This window comes from Ovis aries, chromosome 13, assembly GCF_016772045.2.
Source record: "Ovis aries strain OAR_USU_Benz2616 breed Rambouillet chromosome 13, ARS-UI_Ramb_v3.0, whole genome shotgun sequence".
Lineage (NCBI taxonomy): Eukaryota > Metazoa > Chordata > Mammalia > Artiodactyla > Bovidae > Ovis > Ovis aries.
The window spans coordinates 63,375,216-63,398,006 of NC_056066.1; the positions used below are offsets into that span (position 1 = coordinate 63,375,216).

Sequence of the window (22,791 nt, forward strand, 5' to 3'; positions counted from 1 at the left end):
GTCTTTCAAGAGGAATACTTTGAAGTGTTTTTCTTATGCATATTATAAACAAGTGCTTCTGAAATTTAAAATCATGCTCTTTCACATATCTAAAATCATCTCGTGACCCACAAGAGTACATCCCACCTTCTAGAAATCATTGCTCTAAACTTTTCTGCTGATCACAATGGTCCCTTCTAACTTTTACATTTGAGAATTTATAAAGTTCTCTTTCCCAAGTTGGTGCTGAAAAGTTGCCCTGGGTGGGAGGGATCCTGCTCTCTGAAGAAGTTCACAAACTTGATTCCTGGGTAGAGCTTTGGGACAATTAACATTCATGAGAGATGACTCAAGTCAGGAGCCGTGAAGGGTCTGAGAATTTACCCTGCCTACAAGCGGTGAAGCTAGACTGCTTCCTAGGTGCTGGGACTGCTGTACTTACAGGGAAAGTGTAGCCAGACAGTCAGGCTTACTCTGATTCCCCATGTCTCCCAAGGCCCAAGGAAGTGATACAGGTGGGCCTGCACACGCAGATAAGTTCTGTTACAGGGAGACTACTGAGCTTGGAGAATCTACCACTTTTATCGTCAACAGTAATGAGTCAACTCTTTGTCTGGGGAAGATATTATTTCACTCTGTAAGGTTGCTTCCTACAAACACAATCCTGAGAAATGGCCTGGGTAGAGGGCAATCAGCGCCTTGCATTCTTCGCGTATCCAGCAATATGCATGGAGGCATAGGGCCAACGGTGCATTGCCTCTCCCAGCAAACCACAGGCATGGATATGCTGGCTTCAAACTCCATGACCTGGGTCAGATAGGCGAAATTGTGCTCTGAGGTCCCAGGGCTAAAACTCCATCATTCTCTCCCCAACTCCTGATTCCACTTCCATCAGTAATAATAAAAGGTAAAAGGGTCACTCATGTCAGGAGTTTAACTTTTGTTAGTAAAAAACCCAAAAGTTGCCAGTCTTCATTAGTTTTCCATTTCAAGGGAAATCACACTAATGAGTTATATCCATTAGCTATTGCACTGGTAATACCACAAAACTGTCAACCTCAGACTCTAGGCGTGATGTAACAGCATTTGGTTTGGGGTTACGAGTTTCTTGGTGGGTGACTCTGCTCCATGTTTTCCTCATTCTCCTCCTTGAACCAGTGGGCTAACCAGAACAGGATTTTCTCCTGATGATGGCTGAATTGTAAGAGACGGTGTCCAGCTACACAAGTACACCTCAAACCCTTTGGCCACAGAAAGTCTCATGGCCAAGCCCAAAGCCAAAGGGCAAGGAAGTATACTCCATCCATGGAGGTAGAGGGGAAGGGAAGAGATACTCCTGAAAACAAGCTAATCTTTCCATTTATCAAAAGCCCATGGTTTCTCTTCTCAGCATTTTTTACTCATACAAGACCTCAAGCCCTCTTTACAAAGCCTCCTCCATATTTTCCCTTCAATCCCAAAGTATTAAAGAACAATTAAGCCTCAGATGATGACTCTTCACACAATGAACTCCTCCCCTTGCTCCAAGAACAGGGCTTTAGAAAAACTTACACTCATTTTTCTCAATTAACTAACATTTCTTCCCAAGAATAAAGAAGAAATAAAACATGGATCCCAAGTTCATTTTTCTAAGCTCCCTCTTCTTCCCACCAGGCTGAGGCCTACTCTTGGATTGACAAATAACCCCAGTGCTTTATGTTCCAGCTTTTATGTGTACATGAGGCCTTCTGTTTGAGAAGAGATACGAATTGTGCCATTCCTCATACAGAATGGATCTGTTCTAGCTTTTATGGTTATATAAGGTTATAAAAGGTAATAAATTAATTTAGAAATGATTCAGGAAAGAGAGAGAGAGTAAGAGTCAGAATAATAGCTAAAGTGTATATTTTCTTTGCTGCCTTATAGAGTGAGAGAGAATACACTGAGGGGCTGGGCATTACAAGGAGGTTAAATAGTAAGTACCTGAGTCAAGGACTTCCCTGGAGGTTCTGTGGTTAAGAATGTGCCTTCCAAAGCAGGGGATACAGGTTCAATCCCTCTTTGGGGAACTAAGATCCCACATGCCACAGGGCAACTAAGCTCAGCCGTCACAGCTAGAGCATGCTGCAATAAACAGCCTGCACACTGAAACAAAGACCCAACACGACCCCCACCCCCCCAAAAAAAACACAGCTAGAGACAAAAAATGACTGTCATTAGAGAAAATGGATATAGATAAAAAGAAAGAAAACAGTTGAAAAAAAAATGTACCTGACTCAAGAGTGTTGTGTTGTAACTATCTTTTCCTCAGGCTCTTTTCCCCCTTTATTCCTGGTGTGTGTTTATGTGTGTGTGTATGAAAATAATTAAGCAGGGGTATATATATTCCTAGGAGTCCCCAGAAGGTATTTCCTATGTGCAGTCTCTCTGTGGCTCTTCCTCTCTTGCCCCAGCTCCTACTTGTGAACATCTGTTGCCTGGAGGCCTTTTGAAAGCTCCTTCTCTTTGCTATCACTGAGAATATCTGTGTTAGTCAAAGACTATTTGTTTGAAGCGATAGAAACTCAACTCTAACTACTCTGAGCATGAAAAGGGGATGTATTGGCTCACGTAACCAAACCATGGACAGTACAGAATGGAGCTGACCCCAGCAAGGACTGGATTTAGACATGCAAACACTGTCAGGCTTTTCTCTTTCTCTTCTCTTGTGCTCTTTGCTTGCTGGAGTCATTCCTGCCTCTCACAGATGGTCTTTCTCTACTTAGAGGGGAATGTGGCCTCTGGCAACTCCAGCATCATAGCCTTCTAGCTTTAATACCTCCTGGAGTATAGAGAACATCTATTTCTCAGCTCTGATAGAAAAAATTCCAGATATCACTAACTGGCCTGGCTTGAGTCAATAATCATGGCTCTATTTCCAGAATAAAGATGGGGAGCACTAGGAGGGCCATGGGGAAAATCATTAGGAACCATGAAACCACTTTAAGTCATGTGAATTATTGTACTCCTTTGTTTAACCACTAAGCTGGAGAAGGCAATGGCACCCCACTCCAGTACTCTTGCCTGGAAAATCCCATGGATGGAGGAGCCTGGTAGGCTGCAGTCCATGGGGTCGCTGCGAGTTGGACACAACTCAGTGACTTCACTTTCACTTTTCACTTTCATGCATTGGAGAAGGAAATGGCAACCCACTCCAGTGTTCTTGCCTGGAGAATCCCAGGGGCGGCGGAGCCTGGTGGGCTGCCGTCTGTCTATGGGGTTGCACAGAGTCGGACATGACTGAAGCAACTTAACAGTAGCAGCAGCAATCACTAAGTTGTTATTGTTTAGTAGCTAAGTCACGTCTGACTTTGCAGCCCCATGGACTGTAACCTGCCAGGCCCCTATGTCCATGGGATTCTCCAGGCAAGAATACTGGATGGGTTGCCATTTCCTTCTCCAGGGGATCTCCCCATCTCAGGGATTGAACCCACGTCTCCTGCATTGGCAGGCGTATTCTTTACCACTGAACTATCAGGAAAGCCCTTTATGCTCCTTATGAGAAATATAAAATTTGTCCCAAACCTTTTCTCCACTTTGCTGGAGAAAAGTGGAGGTCCATCCATACAATGGCTGGAGGTGGGGCCATCTGACAAAACCTCCCACATAGATGTCCTGTGACCCTACCATAAAGTAACATGCTATTCCAGGAGGCAGCTCCCTCTCACCGCTCTTTGGAAGCCCTCTGAATTTTGTCTCTGTGGGTCAGTGGGTGAGTCAGATTCAATTCCTCCAGAGTAGCTGGCTTGCGATGTGACACTACCCAGCAGTTGCCCACCTCTTTGGAGTAGTGTTGCTGGGAAACATGATCGCCCATTGCCCATGGACTCCTGGAAGGGCTGGTGACCACCCAGTTTCACTGCAATTTTGACTCCATTTAAAGCGTGGGGGCATCCTCCTTTGACATGCCTTGGTCTTACAAGCCTCCAGACTTGAAAGCCTTGAGTTCTAGAACTGGCTGTGCCATGCCACTGATCAATTTCCTTCTGTCAGCTTCTTGCCTTTCCAAGCTCTCCCCAAACATATCTGCATTCACTTCTGCACTCAGAAGCCTTAGTGAGCAATGCAGGATTTTCTGAAGATTAGCTCTGTGTCCAAAAATTGTCACCTAACTGTACATTTACTTATTTTAAATTAGACTAAAGTGTTTTCAACCCTGAATATTCATTGGAAGGACTGATGCTGAAGCTGAAGCTCCAAACCTTGGCCACTTGATGCGAAGAGCTGACTCACTGGAAAAGACACTGATACTGGGAAAGATTGAAGGCAGAAGGAGAAGGGGACGACAGAGGATGAGATAGTTGGACTCAATGGACATGAGTTTAAGCAAACTCTGGGAGATAGTGAAGGACAGGGAAGCCTGGTGTGCTGCAATCCATGATGTCACAAAGCTGGACATGACTTGGCGGCGACCAAACAAGAACAACAAAATGTTTAGGATATGCATGCATCATATGTTATGATTATCACTAGACCACTAGAGAAGTCCCTGAACTAATATTTTTAATGCGCTGATCAAATATTTCTCTTGATAACATGAGATAAAAGAGCTTCTATCATATTTGTTTATTATCTATCATCTCCCAATATATATATAATGAATATGACATTTAAAAAAATATTAAATGGATGATGTCTCAGGGTTCCCTCAGATGCAGATCCTGGGTCCAGATTTGAGACCAATTAGTTTATTTGGTGGGGGGTAGGGGATGATCCCAGGAAGTGCTGATAGTAGAGTGGGGAGTGAGACAGTGAAGGAAAGGCTGCCAATAAAATCATGTGTGGTCAAATAATTACCACTGAGGCAACTGGAGCTTAATTCCACTGGGGAACTCTGGGAGGCAATTAAGAACACCCCTCAGAGTTATTCTATACAATGGGTGAAGATGCTGGCTGGTCATTGGTTGAAGAGTATTTTTGTGGGCATTACATCACCAGTACTACTGCCTTGTCCAGCACGTGTACCAAGCGTGCTCCAGTGGCCAGGTCCTTTGGATTATAGCTGCAGTAATTATCCTTGGAGCATGGCTGGAGTGCTGAGATATGGCTAGGGCTCTGCCAGCTGGCTGCAGCTGGGTTTTCCTTCCCCCAAACCAAGATATCCTAGGGTTTTCCACCCTACTGCTGAATCAATGAGGAGTGTGAAGAGTGGTTCACATGGGTCCATGTGCTGTCCTGTGACCCCTTAGGTCACGGTCCAAGGACAGCACAAGGATACATATGTGTGGACTGGTCAAAACCTATACACTGTCTTGAATAAAGGAAGGGGTAGAGGCACAGAAAGTGGAAACTTTTACTCAAAAAATACTAAGTACTAACTCACCTGAGACTTTTAAACTGGAAGACTAAATTACTATTAATGATCAGGTTCGTATTTTGTCTTATTAATAAATAGATGAGGCACAAGGAAAAAAAACCTGTCACATAAAAAATAAAGAACCTATACTTTTTTTGTGCCTGTGAGTTGTAGAGGGTAGATTTCCATCCTCCCACAAATACCATCTCCATGAGGACAGGGCCTTTCACCTGCTTTGGTTGTGCTCATATTCATAGCTCATAGCACTGTGCCTGGCACATAAAAGATGCTGAACAAATATTTATTGAATGAACATGTGTTCTATATTTTCCTACGAGTGGCCCCCTTCCCTGCAAAGATTCAAGCCATTTAGTTTCAGTTAGTTTATTGCAGCTTCACCCAGAGCCGGGCAGGAGTGCTGGGTGTTTTCTCTCGGACAATTAAGCACTTTAGTAAAGAGCCAGGGAGTGAGGGGCTGCACTATGTGCCCCCCACAAGCCCAGCTGGATTCACAGAGGGTGGTGAGGCTGTCAGAGCACTGGCTGGTAACTGATGGCAGGCATGTGTCCCTTCAATTCAATGTTCTCTTAATGAATATAAGTAATGGTTAGGTTGCCCTTCACTGCTGATATGTTTCTATCTCTAAGGCTTATTGTAATCAGGGATGAACAATGCTCCTCAAACCACTTATGTCCCCACTGTGGTGGAGTAGAGTGGGATTCCTGGCCCATCACTGCCCTCTTTTAGTTGGACAACTTGGGTGAGTTGTGTTTCCTCTCTGAGCCTCAGATTCTTCATCTGGATAAGGCAGCAGCCTTGAGGATAACTCTAGGCTTTTCTCTCTGCAAAGTCTTGCCTCACAGTGGAAACACATGTGACTCTTCAACATGGCAGTCCACAAACTTCTTCACCCACAGGGATTCCCTTCATGATATGGGTCTTGAATTAGCCAGTCCTGGGTACAAATCCTAGGTTCAGTTTCACCACCTCTTTTTGGCTGTATGACTATTTTATTTAACTTTTTTTTTTTAAAGATTTTTTAATGTGGACTTTTTTTTTTTTTTAAGTCTTCATTGAGTTTGTTACAACATGGCTTCTGTTTAATGTTTTTTTTTTTTTGGCCACGGGGCACGTGGGATCTTAGCTCCTAGACCAGGGATCGAACCTCCACTCCCTGTGCTGGAAGGCAAAGTCTTAACCACTGAACCGCCAGGGAAGTCCCTTGGCTGTACGGCTTTACACAAGTCACTACACATCTATGAGCTACACACATTTTTTCTTTGTTTAAAAAACTATTTATTTGGCTGCCTTGGTTGCAGCACGTGGGATCTTTGTTGCATCATGCAGGACCTTCTCTTACAGTGCCTGGAGTCTCTAGATGAGGCACATGGGCTCATAGTTTCAGCTCATAAACTTAGTTATTCCTTGGCATGTGGAATCTTAGTTACCCGACCAGGTATCAAAATTGCATCCTCTGCATTCCTGCTGCTGCTGCTGCTGCTGCAAAGCCGCTTCAGTGGTGTCCGACTCTGTGCAACCCCATAGACGGCAGCCCACCAAGCTCCGCCGTCCCGGGATTCTCCAGGTAAGAACACTGGAGTGGGTTGCCACTTCCTTCTCCAGTGCATGAAAGTGAAAAGTGAAAGTGAAGTCTCTCAGTTGTGTCCGACTCTTCTTGACCCCTAAGACTGCAGCCTACCAGGCTCTTCTGTCCATGGCATTTTCCAGGCAAGAGTACTGGAGTGGGTTGCCATTGCCTGCATTACTAGGCAGATTCTTAAGCCCTGGACTACCAGAGAAGAGCCTCTTGATGAAAAAAAGTGAAAGAGGAGGGTGAAAAAGTTGGTTTACAGCTCAACATTCAGAAAACGAAGATCATGGCATCTGGTCCCATCAATTCATGGGAAATAGATGGGGAAACAGTGGAAACAGTGTCAGACTTCATTTTTCTGGGCTCCAAAATCACTGCAGATGGTGATTGCAGCCATGAAATTAAAAGATGCTTGCTCCTTGGAAGAAAAGCTTTGACCAACCTAGACAGCATATTAAAAAGCAGAGATATTACTTTGTCAACAAAGGTCTGTCTAGTCAAGGCTATGGTCTTTCCAGCGGTCATGTATGGATGTGAGAGTTGGACTATAAAGAAAGCTGAGTGCTGAAGAATTGATGCTTTTGAACTGTGGTGTTGGAGAAGACTCTTGAGAGTCCCTTGGACTGCAAGGAGATCCAACCAGTCCATCCTAAAGGAGATCAGTCCTGGGTGTTCATTGGAAGGACTGATGCTAAAGCTGAAACTCCAATACTTTGGCCACCTGATGGGAAGAGCTGACCCATTTGAAAAGACCCTGATGCTGGGAAGGATTGGGGGCAGAAGGAGCAGGGGACAACAGAGGATGAGATGGTTGGATGGCATCACCGACTCAATGGACATGGGTTTGGGTGGACTCTGGGAGTTGGTGATGGATAGAGAGGCCTGGCGTGCTGCGGTTCATGGGGTCGCAAAGAGTCGGACATGACTGACCAAGAGAACTGAACTGAACCAGAGAAGTTCCTGTAGTCTGTTTTTTTTTTTTTTTTAATTAAACACACATACACATGCCAGACACAGTCCCAAGACTGCAGAGTTCAAGTCCTGAATCTAGAGCTTGCTAGGTATATGACCTTGCAAATCGTTTAACCTCTCTGAATCTGTTTCCTCATCTTTTCAGTGGGAATAAAAGTGTTTTTGTCCAGGGTTGCTGTAAGAAGTAAGTGAGTTAAGATATCTGAAACACTTAGAACTGTGCTAGCAACAAAGCAAACAAGGATAAATGTTTGCTGTTATTATGGCTGCCCATCTTGTTGAAACTTTACAACCCACTCTGGGAAGAAGTTTGACTTCCTCCACTTCTAAACTAAGGGTGATAACACCCACAGCACAACTACCCACTCGTGGTTATGATTACGGAAAGTAACACAGGCAAAAATAACAATAGCTAATATTTATTGAGTATTACAGATATTATATTGTATGAGTCAGAAATGTGCTTGGCAGCAAGTAGCACAGATGAAAATTAACAGTGGCACATACTTTTTATGGAATTTTATTCATCTCACATAAGATCTGGAGGAATCCAGGCTCTTTCTGCTTTAACATTCTTATCAAGTTAATTTCTGTTCCCCAGATTTCAAGAAGGCTGTTGTGCCTCTGTCCATCACATCTGTGTCCCAGGCAGAACATGAAGGTAAGTGCAAAAGGCTGAAGAAGATCAGCTGAGTTTGTCTCTTTAAAAAAAAAAGAGGAACTTTTCTGGTGAGTAACATCAAGAGACTTGCATATTATTGACCAGAACTCTATCACTTGCCAGAGACTGGCAGGCTCTGGTAAGGGAGGCATTGGGAGGGAAGATGTGCAATGATTTGCTCCCTACTTAAAGGCCATATTTTAAAGAGGCCAGCCTGTCTATTGTTTTATTAAAAAAAAAAAAACAAACTAATTTGGGGATTTCCCTGGTGGTCTGGTGACTAAGACTAAGGTCCCACATGCCACAACTAAGACTCAGCACAGCCAAATAAATATTTTTAAAAAACCTAATTTGGAGACCAAGTAGTAAGGTAGAGAGGAGAGACAAGGCTCTGAAGGCTGAGCCAGTGAGAAAGGAGACGCACACAACCTTGTAGTGACCTTCGAGAGCTTCCTCCATAACCTAGAGCTGTCAGGAGCAGGTGTTCCAAACCTGCCGTCTACCATCATGGGAGTCTCCTCATTCTGTCACGTGCACTTCCTTCCCTCCCAGCTAGCATGTCTCAAAGCTGGCGGTCTCACACCAGTGTGAGTGTGACCTGAGCTCAGCAGGGCAGTGGGCTGGAGCAGTCTGGAGCAGAGGAAATAGAGCAAGGTTCAGGGAGAGGCAGAGACAGTCACAGCCTGCCAACTCTTCTTCTTTCTCTTCCTAACAAAAGGATTTCCTGTGTTCCCTTCCAAAGGGAATTTGCTCTGGATAGAGAAGGTATGGAATCATGTCTTCCAAGAGACCAACCTCAGGGATGATTCTCTTCCCTTTGGGAAGAAGGGCTCTTGTTTTTCACCTTCTTTGTCATCAATAACAATCATTAGAAGACATTACCATTTCTTGAGGAACTTCTATGTGTTGGGGACAATATATACATTATTTCTAGTCTTCCCAGCAAGTGTCAAGGTAAATATAACTTATGCCCATTTTATAGAGGTGCAATTTGGGATTTAGCTTCAGGAGCTTGTTCAGTAAGAGACAGGTTTGGGGTTGGAACTGAGTCCTGATTATTCGATTTCTGGCTCTGATGTCAGCAATGACTGAATACTTGGGAGGTCCAGCCTCCTAAGATTTGCCAGCAGGTACATCCAAAATGAGAAACGGCTTCTCTTCAGGTCTCAGACACCCATATGGGCAAGGATTAAATTTATACAGTTTTAACCTGTACTAGAGTAGAAATCAAGGTAAGTGGGTTCCAGCCCTAGTTTGGCAACTTTCCTCCTTTCAGTGTATGTGATGTGTGCATTCCCTTCTCTAGGCCTATTGTCCTATCTGTAAAATGGACAAGTGGGACTAAATGTCTCCAAAGGTCAGTTCAGTCCAACCTAACCTAACAGCACTCACTGGGGGTTCTTGTTTGTGCTGGAAGGGTGCAAAAGTGGACAAGACAGGCCTCCATTCCCTAGCCAAGCAGAACGCATGCTTTAATAGTTATAAATAAAGGGCAACGAATCTTGGAGAGTGAATCATTTCATTTATGCTTAGCAAGTGGCAAGGGTGTCTGGCAAAGGAGATAAGATAGGCTTCTTGGAGGAGAGAAATTCTTCTTCCCTTCTCTGACCAGATGGTTCCAACGGGCATGCTATCTCGTTATTCACGCCACCTCCCTATTCACGATAATTGGTTAAAGAGTAGGCACCTGGCCCAAGGTGGGCCAGTCACAGTACCTGGCCCTGCACCCAGGGCTGCTGCTGCTTCAGTCGTGTCCGACTCTGTGCGTCCCCATAGATAGCAGCCCACCAGGCTCCCCCGTCCCTGGGGTTCTCCAGGCAAGAACACTGGAGTGGGTTGCCATTTCCTTCTCCAATGCAGGAAAGTGAAAAGAGAAAGTGAAGTCGCTCAATCATCTCTGACTCTCAGCGACCCCATGGACTGCAGCCCACCGGGCTCCTCCATCCATAGGATTCTCCAGGCAAGAGTACTGGAGTGGGGTGCCGTTGCCTTCTCCGCCTGCACCCATAGATAACTGGTAAAGGGATGAGCACCCATTCATGTTGGACCAGTCCAAGTCCTTCCCTTAAGGAAGGCTTAAAATCCTGTCAAGAGCAGAAGCAGAAAGCTTTGGTCTCACTAGTGGAGCAGCTGAGAATTCTGAGGGCTGAGAGCTGCTGCAGCCAACTGTCCAGCTTTGAGGAGGAAAGCTTACGCACAGACAAGGACTGAGGAAAGAGTCCTAGTAACATCCAAGTCCCTGATCCCATCATTTCAATTCTCTGAGCTTGGTTGTCCAGCCTTCCCATCAGTTCTGGGAGCTCCCTGACACGCTCTCGATAAATTCCTTTTCTCTTTCTGTTAGCCTGAGAACTGAGAACCCTGGCTATATCCTGGGGCTCTGGGGCAATGCTAGTGGGGCTACTCCTCACCTGAGAGGGTTCATTCTCAAGCAGGTGGACCAGAAGGAGAGTGTCATTCCAGTTGAGAAGTGCATTAGCCTGGGAAGCAGGAATCCCTCTCCGTTACTGAATCTTAGGCAAATCATTGTACCTTTCTGAACTTCAGTTTTCTTATTTGTGAAATGGACCTGGCATAGAATAGGCACGTGTGTGCTAAGTCATTTGTCATGTCTGATGCTATGCAACACTATGGACTGCATCCTGCCAGGTTCCTCTGTCCATGGGATTCTCCAGGCAAGAATACTGGAGTAGGTTGCCATGCCCTCCTCCAGGGGATCTTTCTGACCCAGGGCTCAAACCCATGCCTCTTACGTCTCCTGCATTGGCAAGTTCTTCACCACTAGCACCATCTGGCATAGAATGATGATTCTCAAAGTTGATTCTGCAACACCCTGTGGAGCGACCACTGTTTAAGGAGGATGGTTGGTGATTGGGGTGGGGAAGCCTAGAAGGCAGCACTCTGGGTTCCCTGCCCAAACTTCAAATAAAGCCAACTCCTCTCTCTCATCCATTTATGCGTTGCGTTTCTGTGAAAGGTCTGGCTTAACAGAGGGCTCTGTAGCTTAACAGGTTTAAAGACCCCTGGATAAGATGTCTTTGGAGATCTTTCCTGTTCTAATAGTTTGTGAATTTATGAGTTATAGGAGAAAGAATAACTTTCACATTGATGATAAAACCATTCTGGGTATTTTGCTCTATGTCAGGCACTGAATGCTAAGTGCTCTACATACATTTATCTTGTTAAAAAAAATCAGTATAGCAACCCTATGGTGTGGGGAATTTTAAAAAATTATTTATTTACTTGGCTGCACTGGGTCTTAATTGCAGCATGCAGGATCTTTGATCTTTGTTGCAGCATGCAGGATCTTGTTCCTTGATCAGGCATTGAACCCAGCCCCTCTGCATTGGGAGCTCAGAGCCTTAGCCACTGGACCACCAGGGAAGTCCAGGATGTAGGGAATTAATTATCCCCATTTTGCAGATAAGAACCTGGGACTTATTGGTGTAGCCATTATGAAAAACAGTATGGAGGTTCCTCAAAAAACTAAAAACAGGGTTGCCACATGATCCAGCAATCTCACTCCTGGGCATATATCCAGAGGAAACTACAATTTGAAAAGATACATGCACCCCTGTGTTCACAGTAGCACTATTCACAAGAGCCAAGACCTGGAAAGAAACTTAAATATCCATTAACAGATAGATGGATATAGAAGATGTGAGATTTTATATATATTAAAAAGTAAAGGCATCACTTTGCTGACAAAGGTCTGTCTAGACAAAGTTATGGTTTTCCAGTAGTCATGTATGGATGTGAGTTTGGGACGCAGAGAAGGCTGAGTGCTGAAGAATTGATGCTTTTGAACTGTGGTGTTGGAGAAGACTCTTGAGAGTCCCTTGGACTGCAAGGAGATCCAACCAGTCCATCCTAAAGGAGATCAGTCCTGGGTGTTCACTGGAAGGACTGATGCTAAAGCTGAAACTCCAATACTTTGGCCACCTGATGGGAAGAGCTGACCCATTTGAAAAGACCCTGATGCTGGGAAGGATTGGGGGCAGAAGGAGCAGGGGACAACAGAGGATGAGATGGTTGGATGGCATCACCGACTCAATGGACATGGGTTTGGGTGGACTCTGGGAGTTGGTGATGGATAGAGAGGCCTGGCTGGTCTTTCGGCCAGCACCATGCTTTTTTTCTTTTTAAAATTTGAATTAGTTTCCAGCATTTAAAAACCAAAAGATTTTGTGTAAAAATTTGAATTTAGAGCTTATTTTTCTCCTCACACCTGGCAACTGCCCACACTGGGAGCTTATACTCCCACATGAGTTGTAGGTACCTCCTTTAGAAGGGGCATGAACTCCAGGCTTGCTACAGAACCCATGACTCCCTCTTTGCTTATTTATGGTACTTACCTGGCCCTGTAGGTATCTGATCTGGCAACCCCTGTTCTACACACAAGCCTGTGTCTGCCTTAATTTCTTCCTTCTTACATCCCTCCATCACCATCTGTTCCTTCTCCAGGTCCTGCTGACTCTCATCACTTCTCTGTCATCTGCTCCCTCCTCTTCATTTGCCTGCTTTCCTCATCTGCCTTTGTCTCCTCCCACGAAGGCAGAGTCCCTCTACACTTCCCTCCCCTTGAATCCATCTTCCTAATTCAGATATGGGTAGCTCTACCAATGTCATTGTCAAAATCTCTGAAAAGGGATTCACCCATTCCAGGTGAGCTCAGAGGGCAGAAATTAATCTCCAATGGTGGAGACAGGAGGTCACTGACAGCATGAGTTGGGGCTCAGATTGCCCTGGGTTCAAATCTTTGTTCCTTCACCTACCACCTGTGAGACATCGGCCCGCCACATTTATTCATCTGTGAGATGGGGACAAAAACAGAACCTAGAGTCAAATCAGATTGCTTTCAAAAGGTTCTTCCAACCTTGACACTTCATCATTTTAAAGCAACTTCTGCTCAGGACCTTTCGATTATTCTTAGTTGCGGCCTATAGAATCTTTAGTTGTGGCATGCGGAATCTAGCTCCCTGACCAGGCAGTGAACCCGGGCCCCCTGCATTGGGAGCTCATAGTCTCAGCCACTGGACCACCAGGGAAATCTAACTCAGTTTATACCTTGTGGTGCAGAACCCTCAAGCTCTTACATTCCTGCCTTCATACTTGCTATTCCCTCTGTCTGGAATACCTTCCAGCATTCTGTAAACAAATACTTCATAAAAATGTGAGACATTAATACCTCCACCTGTTGAACCCTACTCATTTGCTTCTGTTAGGAAATCTTTTTCTGTTTAAAAGTTTTAAAAAAATTCCTACTCAAATTATTCAAACTCTAAAGATACATTGGTGCACAGAAAAGTCTAGAGGTAGGTCAAGCTTCAGGTATGTCTTTATCACTCTGGCCCATTTTTTCCAGCAATATTTTCTCCGTCCTGCCCTCTTCCGTGTGATGGGTTTTGTTTTTTATTTGGCTTCTCTCATGGTGGCTGTGACGGTTAATTTTTTAAAAAACTTAAAAAAAAAGTCTTTACTGAATTTGTTATAATATTGCTTCTGTTTTTTGGATGCAAGACACAGTGGGGTCTTATTGGTTCCCTGGCCAGGGATCAAACCCACACCTTCTATATTGGAAGGTGATGTCTTAACCACTGGACCACCAGGGAAGTCCCTGTGATGGTTAATTTTATGTGTTAACTTGATGGGCCAAATTATGCCCAGATAGCTGGTAAAACATTTCTGGGTGTAACTGTGAGGGAGTTTCTGGAAGAGATTAGCATTTGAATTGGTAGTCTAAGTAAAGAAGGGCAATGTGGGTGGGCATCTTACAATCTGTTGAAGCCTGAATAGAACAGAAAGACTTGGAAGGATGAATTCGCTCCTCTGCTTGAGCTGAGACATCCATTTCCTCTTGCCCAGGACACTGGACATTGGTGCTCCAGGCTCTTGGGCTTCTGGACTTGGACTGAATCATACTATTGACTTTCCTGGTTCTCTAGCTTACAGATAGCAGATCATGGGACTTCTCAAGCCCACATAACTGCGAACCAATTCCTGTAATAAATCTCTTCTATATATCTCAACATATCCTATTGGTTCTGTTTTTTTGCAAAACCCTAATACAGTGGCTAAGAAAATATTCTGCCACAACTCTAGGCACCACACTGTTCAGGCACCACACTTCAGGCAAAAGGATATCTCATCTTCATGCTTCACCTTTATTAGACCAATAGTGGTAGATCTTTAATAATCAGAAGGTAGGCAGTATCGTGACTCAGTGTGAAGGTTCTAACGTTGGACTCCACCACTTATTAACTGTGTGACCTTGGGAAAGTTAACCTCTTCGCCAGTTTCTGTACAATAGGGATTATAATAGTAACTACCTCATAGGAAGGACTGATGGTGAAGCTGAAACTCCAATACTTTGGCCACCTGATGTGAAGAACCAACTCTTTGGAAAAGACCCTGATGCTGGGAAAGATTAAAGGTGGGAGAAGGGGCCGACAGAGGATGAGATGGTTGGATGGCATCACTGACGCAATGGACATGAGTTTCAGTAGGCTCTGGGAGGTGGTAATGGACAGGGAAGCCTGGTGTGCTGCAGTCCATGGGGTTGCAAAGAGCCGAGTTGAGCGACTGAACTGAACTGAACTGAACATAGGGCTGTTGTGGGAACAAGCTTGAAAAGCACTTAGCAGATTGCCTGGCAACTAGTAAATGCTCCATGTTAGCTAGTGTTGCCAGTGTATTTCCTCAGAAACATCTCCCTTTATACGCTAATCTTCAGGGATTCTTCTAGATGACGCAGAGTACTCCTAGCATTTCTTTGTTGAATTCATAACCATGCATTCAACTAATATTAAATGAGGACCTACTGTTTTAGGTTCTGGGGAATGAACAAAACAGACAAAATCCTTGTGGAGATCACACTACAGTGAAAGGTTAAGGGGGTGGGAGAGACAATAAATGTAATATTTCATGTTGCGATAACTGCTACAGAGAAAAATTCACTAAGAAAGGGTGTGAGGAAGTGCAGAGGAGTAGAGTGCTATTTTAAATGTGGGTCATTTCCTCGGGCTTCCCTAAGGAAGTGACATTTGAGCAGCGACCTGAAGGAGGAGCCAGCCATGCCAGTATCTGGGAAGAGAGCATTTGAGGCAGACACAAGAGCCAGTGCAAAGGCCCTAAGGTTAGCAGTGTGTTTGGCATGGCCAGAGAACAGGATGGAGGCCAGTGTGGCTGGAGTGAGTGAGATGAGGTGAGAGGAATACCATAGGGGATAAGGACTGAAGAGTAGGAGGAGGCAGATCACACAGGACTTTATAGGCCATTATCATAATCCTCAGTGCCAGCAGGATGCCAGGAGGGAAGATGATGTCACCAGCACAGAGAAGTTTTATAATTGAGACCGTGAACACAAAGTGGTGAGTGCTTCAACCTTCCTGGTGGGGGCTGGTCAGAGAAGACCTCTCAGAGGAGGTCATCCATGAGTTGAGTGTTGAACAGGAGGCATCTAGGCAGAAAGGAAAGAGCAATTCAAGTAGAGAATGAGCTATATCAGAGAGAGCTAAGAGACTGTGGTCTAGTCAAACAACATGGTAAAGCTAGTACACAGAGAGGGAGGTGAGGCACCAGGGGGCAGCCAGAAACAGAGCAGAGATTGGCAGGGACCAGGTTTATTAACTGGTTTTTGATTGACTCATTCATCCCCTCAAGTGTTTTTTGAACACTGGGTTTATGCACTAGATCTAGTGACACAGTGATATACACAACAGTCTGATTCCTGACCTCATGGAACTTACCTTCCAGTGCAGAACATGGGCAAAAACATGTAAACTGATCAATAAATGACAAGACTAAAAATGCCAAGAGAGACATGAACAAGTTTGGCAAAACAGAGGACATCTTTAAGGTGACTATTCAGGGAAGATCTTTCTGAGGTTTTTTTTCCAAACTCTTTTTTGCGGGGGGGGGCTGTGCTGGGTCTTAGTCGCTGTGGGACTTAGTTCCCTGACTAGGGATCAAACTCAAGTCCCTTGCATTGGGAGCACAGAGTCTTAGCCATTGGACCAACAGGGAACTCCCAGGAGGTGATATTTAAGCAGAGACTTGAGGCATAAGAAGAAACTAGAAGTTAGAAGGGGTGGGGGAAGAACACTCTTGGCCTTCGGCTCAGTTGTCACCATCTCTCTAATTTGATTTCTCTTCCTTTTGAAGCAAGATACAGAGGTCATTAAACAACACAAGTGTAGCTTTAACTGCTGGTCTGGCAGAATCAGGCAGGGTTCATTTCAACCTCTGCTCTGTGCTCAGGAATCCAGTCTCTTAGGCAGGTTCTGGGAGGAGTGATGTGAAAAATCAATTCAGTCGCTCAATTGTGTCCAATGCTTTGCAACCCCAGGGACTGCAGCACGCCAGGCTTCCCTGTCCATCACCAATTCCCAGAGCCTACTCAAACGCATATCTATCCCATCGGTGATGCCATCCAACCATCTCATCCTCTGTTGTCTCCTCCTCCTGCCTTCAATCTTTGCCAGCATCAGGGTCTTTTCCAATGAGTGGGTTCTTTGCATCAGGTGGCCAAAGTATTGGAGCTTCAGCATCAGTCCTTCCAATTAATATTCAGGACTGATTTCCTTTAGAATGGACTGTTAGATCTCCTTGCAGTCCAAGAAGACTCTCAAGGGTCTTCTCCAACACCACAGTTCAAAAGCATCAATTCTTCAGCACTCAGCTTTCTTTATAGTCCAACTCTCACATCCATACATGACTACTGGAAACACCATAGCTTTGACTAGACAGACCTTTGTTGGTAAAGTAATATCCCTTTTAATATGATGTCTAGGTTGTCATAGCTTTTCTTTCAAAGAGCAAGTGTTTTTTAACTTCATGGCTGCAGTCACCATCTGCAGTGATTTTGGAGCCCCCCAAAATAAAGTCTCTCACTGGGATGTGAAAAATACAATCACAGAATCATGAGTCGGACGATGCATGGAGAATCTTATCTTCCCAGCCTTCAGGGAAGTCTACAGCTGAAGGGCTTACGGTCCTCGTGTGCTCTGGGAAGCCACCCAGCTGCTCCGTGGAGGTTGCATCATTGATTTAGGTGAGTTTTCGACAGGAGAAATATTCAGGAGGCAGGACAAACATCCAGATCGAGATCCAGTTATAACACTTCCTGCACCCTGGAAAGGTGAAGTTACTCGAATTTAACATTTTTTTTCAGGTGGAAGTGGCACCTCCTCCCGCCCCTCAGGGCGGCGTCTCCGCCCAGTCCCAACCAACAGCGTGGACCCTGGCCCTGTCCGCGCACCAGGCTCCCTTGAAAGTGAAAGGACCTGGCGTTCCTTCCTACCTCATCTCTTCCGCATCCTCCCGGCACCGCCCCACCGGCAACTTGTTTGGGCTCCTTCTCCAGGCTCCGCCCACCTCCAGCCCTACTTTCCTCCTCCTAACCCCCTCCACCCCGCCCACCGCCCTCCTTCCGGCTCCTCCTCGAGCGGCTACCTTCGGGTTCCCTCCTCCTAGTTCGGCTTCCGGGCCCGCCTCCTTCTGTCCCGCTCAATCTCTCCTCCCTTTTAGGCTTTTCTTCAGCCCCCGCCTCCAACACCATCCCCTAAGGGCCCCTACTTCCCCAAGCTCGCCCGGGCCTGCCTCCACTCTTGACCCCTCCTCTGGGTAGGCCCCGCCCCGCCCACTCCTCTTTTTCATGCTCGCCCTTCCCCGGTCTGCGAGGCCTCCACTGCCTTCCATACTTGTCTCCCGCGCCTCTCTTCTCGGCCTTAGCACCCTCTCGGCTCCGCCCCGCCTTACGCTCCGTACTGCTGTAAGAGAGCGTCTCTTCCCGCCCTAGCCCCGCCTCCTCAGGCTCCCACCTCCGGCCTTCCTCCCTGTTAGGCCCCGCCCCGACCCCTCCTTTCTCTTCTCCCCGCCGAAGCTCTGGACCTTTCCAAGGCTAGGTTGAGGGGGTGGGAAGAGCAGCTGCGTCTCGGGAGCCAGGCTGTTAGGGCGGGGCTGCGGACGCCGCGCAAGCGTCGCCGGGCTCTTTTCTGGAGACCAAGGCGAGGGCAAGGGGTGGCTGGGCCCTGGCCGGAGCGGCGAGCCGGGGCGAGTTGAGAGAAGCCGCTCCGGGCACCCCCACCACCGCGCGCCTCAGTGGTCCGGGCCAAGGGAAGGACTCGCGGCTGCTGGGCTCGCACCGCTGTCAGTGCGGCGGGGTGCGCGAGCAGCGCGGGCGCAGGGCGGGCTGAGCTGAGAGAAGCCGAGGGGGCGACGGGGGCGACTCCCGCGCTTGTACTCAGCTCCTCACGCTGCGGCCGGGGCCGCCTTCTTCCTCCCTCCCTCGCTCCCTCCCTTCCGCCCCCGAGTGCGGCGGCACCGCCTCCTTCCGCGCCGCGCGGCTTCCTCCAGACCTCTCAGCGCGGGTGAGTGGGGGCCGCGAGCAGGGGCGTCTCCTTCAAGGTGCGGGGAGGGGGTGCTCCTGGTTCCGTTTTGGTCACCCACCTCTTCGCGCTGGCCCCTGCTTATTTTTAGAAACTCTTTTTCCGGCCCTTCTGGGAGTCTCGGGAGCCGGAGTAACTCCCAGCCCCCTTCTCTCGCACCTTCCCCTCCACTCGGCCCCGCCGCCTTGGGTCGCCGGCCGGGCCCGCCCGCGCCCGCTCCAGCTCCCGCTCCCGGCCGCCCTGGCGTTCCCTGCCCGCCTCTCCGTGGGCCGGGCCTGGGCCAGGAGTTGGCGGGGTGGGCCCGCGCCCGCTCGGAAGTTGGAGTCTTTTGTGCTCGCGCCCCGCCCCGCCCGCCGAGGGGAGGAGGGGGGGAGTGGAGGCCGCGCCGGGGAGGCCTCGGGCGGGCCCGGCCCCGGCTCCGGGCCAGACCTGGGGCATTTTCCGACTCTCCCTCCCGGGCTGGGTCTGCGGGATCCCCGAGGCGCGCAAAACTGGACCCGCTTGGCTCCCTAAGGACCTGAGCGCCTCCTCGGTCCCCGCCTCTCGCGGTCCTGGGCTCGTGGCACACCTTGGGCTTCTTACAGGAACAACAGTAGGCCCTCGAGCTGGGGCCGCGCGCCGCACTTCACGCAGCCTTTTCCCGGCCGAGGCTCAGCTTGCCTTTCAGTGAACCGGGAGAAAGAAAGTCGCCTTGCAGGGTATTTTGTGGATTCAGGGAGGAAACTGATGTGTGAGAGAAGTGTTTAATACCAACAGGTAACATTTAACGGACTTGACGCAGGAACTTCGGCAGCCTGTTTCATAGAATGCTCAAGACGGCCTTCTGAGGTTACCCCTATTTACAAAAACAGAAATCAAGGCTCCGAGATGTTAAAGAATGTGTTCCAAATCACAGTGTGTAGCCACCGAAGTGTAAAGCCGTAGTGCTGGTGTCTGTTATTTATTTCTTAGTGTGAGCTTGTGTAATCTCTTAGTGCAGAACGGATTTTGAGTCCCATCATTAGATGAGAGACCTATCTCCGTCCTCCCTGGTTCACGGGCCAGTGTCCACTATGGATGAAATTCCATTCTGAATCTGTGCGAGGTCGGAGGGAAAGGAAGTAATTACAAATTTCTTGCTAATATTGCCCCTTAGAAGTGGATGGATACAGAGGATTCCAGATTTCCAGCACACTAAAGTTCCCTGGGGTGTTTGGCTCAAGGAAGGCGTAGGTCATTTAAAGCAACGAGGTCCATCTTTTGTTTGTTTATGGCATGTTCCTCCAAATCTTGTCTATTCTGTACTGTTTAAAGGGAGGGGGAGCAGAAAGTGGCTCAAGTCAATTGCTTAGACTCTCCTGCTTTCAACTAGAGATTTATTTCTCTTATTTTCAGATAAGGCCCAGAGGGGTAAAAGTGGACTAAAATTAACTTTGGCAAGTGTTCTAGTTTTCCAGTGTGTTTGATGCCTGGTGTGTAAAGATCAGGCAGGGGTGTTCCTAGGCCAGGTCTTGAGTCTACTGATATTTGCTGTAGTTCTCTGGAGTCTGGAGGATCCCTTTTCCAAGATGGTGGATTTAAGAGTAGTGGTACATAGGACTGCCAGGGGGTCCTCTCTAGTCTTAAATCTTTTCCTGCCTTTTCCCTCTTTCCCCTTAACTGAACCTCTGAAAGGGGAAGTAAGTTGTCTAAATTCACGGACTGCTTTAGTGACAGAATCAGAACTAGGATTTCAGTCTTCTGACTCCCAGTCCAGTAATATTTTTATTTCTACCATAGTTTGCCACCTTTTGAAAGAACACTAAACTAGTTATTCAGGCCTTAAGACCCAGAATCCCAAGTGAAATGAAATCACCAGGAAGTTATTTAGTCCCAGCATTAAAAGGAAGCCAGGTTTTGTGCGCTGTAAAACAAATCATGCAGTATTTGTCCTTTTGTGACTGGCAGAGCAGGCAGTCTCATAAATTACCACTTCTGTTGCATAGTACTTTGTTTATGTTTTATAGTTCTCTTTTGTAACCATTATCTGATTTCATTTCTCATCTAGTTCAGTAAGGTAGCTTGTAGCGTTTGGTTTATATTTCCTTTTTTACAGCTCTAATTGAGAATTGAAACATAGCAAGGTTTAGGGCACTAGCCTTAGATCACCAAATTAACAAGTGGAGAGGACAGGACATGTCTCATGGGCATAGGATTTGATTTGCTGTGGCACCATGAACTTGGCTACTCATTGTGATTCTCTGAGCCTCAGTTTCTTTATCTAAACTCTCACAGGGTTGTGTGGGGCCTATGAGAAATGGCTGTGAAAGTGCATTGTGGCAGTAGGCTAACATTAAGTACTTTCCATGTACCAGTCACTGGATTAAGGATTTTGTGTGGAGTATCTCATTTAGTTCTCAAGAGCTACTGTGTGAATTAGGTACTATTATTAAACCCGTTTTGCAGAAGAAACAGAGTTTATATGATGTGCTCCAGGGTCATGTAATTGATAACTGCAGACAATATAATTTTAAAGCTGGTATGCTTTTTTTTTTTGGTAAAGGTACACATAAGATAAAATTTTACCATTTTAACCACTTTTACATATACAGTTCTGTGGCATTAAATATATTTACATTGTTGTGCAACTATTACCATCTGTGTCTAGAACTTTTTCATCTTCTTCAACTGAAACTACATATAAACACTTACTTCCCATTCCTTTCTCCCTCCTAGCAACTATCATTCTATTTTCTGTCTCTGAATTTGACTGCTGTCGGTGCTTCGTATAAATGGAATCATGCAATATTTGTCCTTTTGTGACTGGCAAAGCAGGCACTCTTAGTGCCTCCCTTAAGCCCAGAGTGCTCTGTAAATGCAAAATGATGATTAGGCCTCATCTGCAGTAGGGTGTGGCTTGCAGTTCCCCAACAAGGACCCAGGCCTGCTTGTACCCCTTTGGTTAACCTTCCCTACCCCCTTCCCCCAACTCTGCAGATTAAAGTTCCTTATCACTGAAGCCTTTTTTGCAGATTTCTGCTTGCCCCATCTATGTCTTCCAAAGGGAATTCCTGCTCTTGAGATAGAACCCAGGGGACTTCCCAGCCTCTCCTTGTTTGCATCTTCCTTTCTGGCCATCCTGGGTTTGGGCGTATGGGGCTGCAGTAATCAAGAATAGCAGTGCTATGACAGCAGCTCAGATCAGAACTGCTCAGGATGATTAAATGGATTACCTTTATGAAATGCTCCCTCTCAGTGCCCTCCTCTTTCCATAAAGGCACACAAGAGGGATTAGTTTTTGGGTTTCTAGAGGGTATTTATGGATCCTTGTTGCTTGCAGGTGGTTAAGATGGAATTAAATGCTGCATTTAGTCTTTCAAAATTCCCTTTGGTTTGACTGCTTCTGTGTCTTTGTGTGCTTTTGGGGGTGTGGTGGTAGCATGTGGTGTTTATGTTTGTGAAGTGTAGTTGGAATTTTGTCTTGAAGCCAACAGAGGGTTGAGTTGGGACATGTTCCAAAGATGGATAAAAGGGCAACAAAAACAGATTTGATCATGTTGCACTTGCCTTAAAAATCTGATGGCCCAATATTGTTTACATATTAAAGGCCAAACTCCTGAGTATGATAATAAAGTCAGAAAGTACTGAATTGTTTATTGGAGAGAATCTTTTATAGTTAAGGGACTTAAAGTCATAGACCAGCTGGCCACCTGGCCAACATTTGAATACGCTACCTGTTGAGATTCTGTTTCATTGGGAACCTCATTACTGGAAAGTTTTCCATTTACAGAACAGTTATTAAGGGTCTGCCACACACAGCACTAAGCTTGGGAATTTGGGTGTCTCGGGGAAGACAGACAAAGAAACAGGCAGTGTGAGAAGTATTGTGACAGGAACAAGCACTGTCAGAGCATGGAGGAAGGAAGCT

At 46.4% G+C, this 22,791-nt stretch overlaps 1 protein-coding gene and 1 long non-coding RNA gene across 10 annotated transcripts in view; one reads left to right on the forward strand and one right to left on the reverse strand.

The window, feature by feature from the left end:
- Positions 1 to 16,326: 16,326 nt before the first annotated feature.
- On the reverse strand, positions 16,327 to 18,258 carry LOC121816258 (uncharacterized). Its single transcript, XR_006055771.2, has 2 exons — positions 18,219 to 18,258; positions 16,327 to 17,648 (listed from the first exon to the last, which is right to left on the reverse strand). It is a non-coding gene; the product is annotated as an uncharacterized LOC121816258 (long non-coding RNA).
- Positions 18,259 to 18,666: 408 nt separating this feature from the next.
- RALY (RALY heterogeneous nuclear ribonucleoprotein) overlaps positions 18,667 to 22,791 on the forward strand; it is an 84,554-nt gene continuing 80,429 nt past the window's right edge. For 7 of the 9 annotated variants that reach the window (XM_027977098.2, XM_042230338.1, XM_042230337.1 and 4 more), the window contains exon 1: positions 18,667 to 18,887. The gene's annotated coding sequence lies outside the window, so the exon portion shown is untranslated. Of the gene's footprint in view, positions 18,888 to 19,307; positions 19,662 to 22,791 lie in introns of those variants that run through there. The other 2 variants (XM_060397718.1, XM_060397716.1) reach the window with 1 other exon arrangement.